Source organism: Pelodiscus sinensis, chromosome 30 (assembly GCF_052426305.1).
Source record: "Pelodiscus sinensis isolate ZL-2025 chromosome 30, ASM5242630v1, whole genome shotgun sequence".
Taxonomy (NCBI): domain Eukaryota; kingdom Metazoa; phylum Chordata; order Testudines; family Trionychidae; genus Pelodiscus; species Pelodiscus sinensis.
The window spans coordinates 10,871,022-10,875,817 of record NC_143081.1 but is presented as its reverse complement, the minus strand read 5'-3'; the positions used below and the strand labels follow the sequence as shown (position 1 = coordinate 10,875,817).

Sequence of the window (4,796 nt, the reverse complement as noted above, 5' to 3'; positions counted from 1 at the left end):
CCTCCCCAAGCACTGACTGTGACGTAGTGGGGCGTACCTTGCTGGTTGCTATGCTGGGCAGTGGGTTCTGAGTGACCTCCACTGGCTGCCGTCTGCAGCACGGCCCAGCAGGGCAGGGTATGAGTCATTATGCAAGGGGGCTTCGAAACTCTTCAGACAGGTGGAACAATGGGAAGAAGGGGAGTGGAGCCCTGGCTGGGGGCAGGGCTGGAGGTGAGGGGGTTAGTTTCTGTCTGGGAGCATGGAGGAGACAGCCTAGGGAAAGGGAATGGAGTTTAGGGGCCCAGTCTCCCCCATCTCAAGGGGGGCTGAGGCATCCTAGGCCTGCCCTGGAACCAGATTACATCTGTGCTGTGCTGTATCCTGGAGAAGCAATAAACACCCTTTATTCTACTGGCTGGTGGAGTCTATCCATGCCATTACGGGGGTGCAGGAGACAGGAAAACCCTGACGACATGCCATCACACATGGGGAGCAGGGAGGTTGCACTGCCGTGGTCCCCATTTACCAAAAAAAAGGGACACCCAGGTGCTAAGATCCTTTAGTCTGGCCTGCAGCCCCACAGGACTCATGCCTGCCCTCCTGGATATGGAGCTGACTGGTCTGTGATGTCAAACAGGGCTGGCCTTACCATCAGTGGAACTGAGATGGCAGTCTCAGGTGCCAGACTGGGTGGGCCACTAGGACCCAGTGTATAGAAAATTGTGTCTGCTGCTGGTATTCTCTCTGCTCTAGATGCATAGAGATGGTGGAGTGCTGTGCTGGAGGAAGGAGGGCACAAAGAACAGGAAAAAGGCAGTATTGAGACCTTACAAAGTTTTGGCCAAAGCGACAGAGCATGGGGGCGTCATTTGAGCTCCCTGCTTCACATGCCAAAATGTTGTGGGTCGGCCCTGACACCCAACCACCAGGTTGGGGCTCAGGAGACGTCCATGCGGTTCCTGGTTTTGTCCCTGACCTGCCGGGTGACAGCAGCCAGGTCCCTTCTGCTCCCTGAACTTCATTTTCCCAATCTGTGACCTCTCTTTAGATGGAGCATCCACATCTGATGAGAAGCAGGGACTGCCAGGAACAGACACGTTTCCGGTGTTTGTCCATGAACACACGGGTAAGGTAAATACACCTTGTAGCTTCCTGTCTCTTGTAACTTGATGGAGCCCAGAGGTGGGCAAATACTGGCCCGGGGGCCGGATTCCGATAGTCAGAGTTAGCTCCTGATCGGCCCCCACATGCCGTATTTACCTGCGCCTCCACAGGTACGGGGATCACAGCTCCTGTTGGCTATGTGGAGAGTTAGGAGCCTGGGTCCCCTCGCGGGGTTTTTGAACGGCGGTAGCTGCGGTTTGTGTCACTGTGCACCGAGCACAGTAATACGTGGCAGTGTCATCGGCTCGCAGGCTGCCCAGCTGCAGCCAGGTCGTACTTATGGAGTTCTCCCTGGTGATGGTGAATCGCCCCTGGAAATTTTGGGCATAGCCTGTTTCACTATCTCTGGGATCAATGTATCCTATCCACTCCAGGCCTTTCCCGGGAGCCTGCCGGACCCAGCTAAGGTAATTGCTGGTAAATGTGTAGCCGGAGGTTTTACATGTCAGCTTCACGGACTCTCCAGGCTTTTTGATTTCTACCCCAGACTGAGTCAGCTGGATCTGGGAGCTGGCACCTGTCAATAAAAAAAATACCGTTAATTCCATTCTATTCCTCCTCTTCCCAGCCTTATCCAAGTACCCTTCCCTGCCTTATCACAGGGTCTGATCTGCCTTTTAATAATAAAGAATTTGTCCATGGCATATTCCTGTTCAGAAGAAGTACAGTTATCCTTCTTGCAGAGGGGAAACTGAGGTATAACTGGGCTGGAGGTTTTTCAGAGCTGCGTACGGCATTCCTACTACAGAGTAATGAAAATTGGGCATCAGAATACCCTATTTGGGTTTAAAATTCCAGCGTGTGCGATTTCCTCAGAGCTGCGATTTAGAATCCCGAGTTCCTGATCCACCTCCTACGTCTTCATCTTCAAACCATCTTTGCTCCCCCAGCCCAGCTGTGCCCGGCAGACACCGGCGTCCATCCCCTTACCTGAGACAGCCGCCAGAAGGAAACAGAACCCCAGAGCGATCATTGCCATTCTCCTCTCCCACCTTGTGTGCTGCAAAGCAGGAAACCAGCCGCCTGTTGGCGAGCCCCCCTGGCTGTTCTTTATCAGGCACATTTCCCCCCACATTTGCATGTGGGCGTGGCTACATGGTATGACAAAACCTCGGCTTTGCCCGCCTTTACTCATGAATGGCCTCCGAATCTGGAGGGACGCAGCCACGGAGGCGGCAAGAGCAGGTCTATGGAATTTGGGCCCCGATCTAGGACAAAACGAAAGCTACTGTGATGTCGGCGGGCCGTCCGTGTGAGTAAAGGACAATTGGTGAATGTCAAGGTGCCCAGTGTCGGGCTATGACAATGTGACAGCAAATGGGTGTCAAACTGACATAACACAGAATCCAGGGATGTGTGAACACGAGCGCGCTCCTGTGGGGAAATCTCCCTGGGAGCGGTGATCTTCCAAGGGGCTCTGGGCACCGAACTCGTGCTGATTGGGAAGGGATTAGGCTGGGGATAGCCTCGCGCTGAAGATCCAGCCCAGCCTGCAGAGCTGAAGCTAATAATTCCTGGTGCTTATTCTTCTATTCGGTTTCTGAAGCGAACGTGACACTTTGCTGCCCCCGTGCGGATCTGTCCCTTCAGTAACCACAGAAACGATCCCCCCTCTTTGTCCTTTTAGCTTCGTGTCGCTTGGTCACTTGTGTCCGCAGGGGCTGGAGAAGGGAGAGGGGGGCTGTTACACTCTTGCCCTTCACAGTGTCCTGTGACAGAGGGTGACACAGGCTGACTGGGTGCTGGGTGATGATGCTTCGTTGTGTTTGTTTGGAGCTCGCTGGCTGGTCACCCCATGTGCTGAGCAAAGCTCCGAAGCAATGAAGGTAACTTCATAGAAGGTGCTCAGGGAGGCGCCTCCCTCTGGCAGTGACTCCTAGGCGGGTGGTGCAGGGGGTCTCAGAGTACCGCTGCCTGCAGGCTCTGCCCCTGAAGCTAGTTCCCAGCCAATGAGAGTGCGGAGTTGGTGCTGGGAGGGGGCAGCCCGCAGAGACATCCCACCCCCAGATGCCGCAGGGACGGTGCTGGCTGCTTTCATGTGTGGAGGGTGCTGTCAGCAGGAGCGGCTGGGGGGCCCTAGGCCCTTTAAAATTGTCAAGGCCCTTGGGAAATTGCCCCGTCCCCCCGCCCCATAGGCAGGCCGGTCTGAAGATCATGCAGGGGCACATGGAGCCCTCCTAAAGATAAGGGCAGGGTGGGGGGTCGGCTGATAGATTGGGACGATTCCAGGAAACCAAGGTAAAGGTTGAATCCGCATCAACTTTTTACCGCCTGCCGCTGCCTCAGATGTGTAGCAACACTGCCCCCTAGTGCCTCCGCGCGAAGCCTGATCCACACCGGCGCCATTCCAGCTGGGAATGGGCGATTCTATGTTTGGCTCAGCTGTTGGGATCTGCTCAAGAGTTGGAGACCGAGAATATGCAAATATGCAAATTAACTGTTACCGGTCTGCTAAAAGTTTGTGAATGGGTTTGCGGTCCCTGGTATTAAAAAGTTTGCTCTAGTCTTACCTGCAACCCCGCACGGTCACGTCCGCATTGCTGGATATGGAGCATACTAATCTGCGAGGACAAAGAACCAGGCTGGGACTCAAGAGACGTGAATGCGGTTCCTTGCTTTGCTCCTGGGTGCTGGGGGACTGCGGGCAAGTCCCTTCTGCTTCCTGTACCTCAGTTTCCCCCTCTGTGAAACGGGGCATAATAGCACTGACCGCTCCTTAGAAAGAGCTTCCGAGACTGATGAGAAACAGGTACGAGGGCTTCTGGGAACAGACATGTACGTGGAGTTTGTCAATGGATACCCGGGCGAGATAAATATCCCACGTGCAGTCACTTGTGACTGGCTGTAAACCAGCGATGGACAAATACTGGCCCACAGGCCGAATTCCATCTGCCAGGGGTAGCCCCTGGCGGGCCCCCGCATCACCTTATTTAACTGCGACTCCCCAGGTACGGGGGATCACACCTCCTGTTCGCTGTGCGGAGTGCTGGGGGCTAGTAGGAGGGCTACAAAAGGCAGCAAACTGGGTAGTAGGGCTGTCTGGTGCAGCTTCTAGTTTTAGCAAATGCGGAGGAGGGGTCCCACCTGTGAAAGGGAGTTAAGTATCTAACTGCATTTGGGATTCACAGCCCTGTCCTAAAGGTAGGTGCTTCAGATGATACTTAATAACGCTCCCAAGCCCCTTGTGCCAGGGAAGGAGTCGGTGGGGTTTCCTATAGTGGTTAGAGCACTTACCTAGGAAATGAAACAGCCAGGATCATCCCTCCTGAGCCTGATGTGGGAGCAGGAATTTGAGACTCCACTGTCAAAGGGAGGTTGACATGGGCTACAGGCACCCCTCTTCTCTTTCAGTCCAGTATTTTTTTATTCACTGAGGAACACCTTCAAGCAGAGATATTGAAAACCCCTCCTTCAAATCTCCTATCGTATATCACTCAGGGCATTCGCTCCGGGCTGTTTTGCTGATGACACAGATGACTGTCACAGAAGCCTGTTCTGAAAACTGATTTAACGCTGCAGCCAGAAATAACTAAACAACTGACCGTGACGGGCCTATGAAATTTGGGACAAATGACCCCGGCTTGTTGATCTGGGCAAATGCTCGCCGGAGGGACTAAAGGCTCCAGGGTTGGCAGGACACCTGGGTTCTC

General features: G+C 54.1%; 1 pseudogene; it reads right to left on the bottom strand.

The window, feature by feature from the left end:
- Window positions 1–1,265: 1,265 nt before the first annotated feature.
- LOC149521212 (immunoglobulin heavy variable 1-46 pseudogene) lies at window positions 1,266–2,125 on the bottom strand (annotated as a pseudogene).
- Between the last annotated feature and the right edge of the window lie 2,671 nt (window positions 2,126–4,796).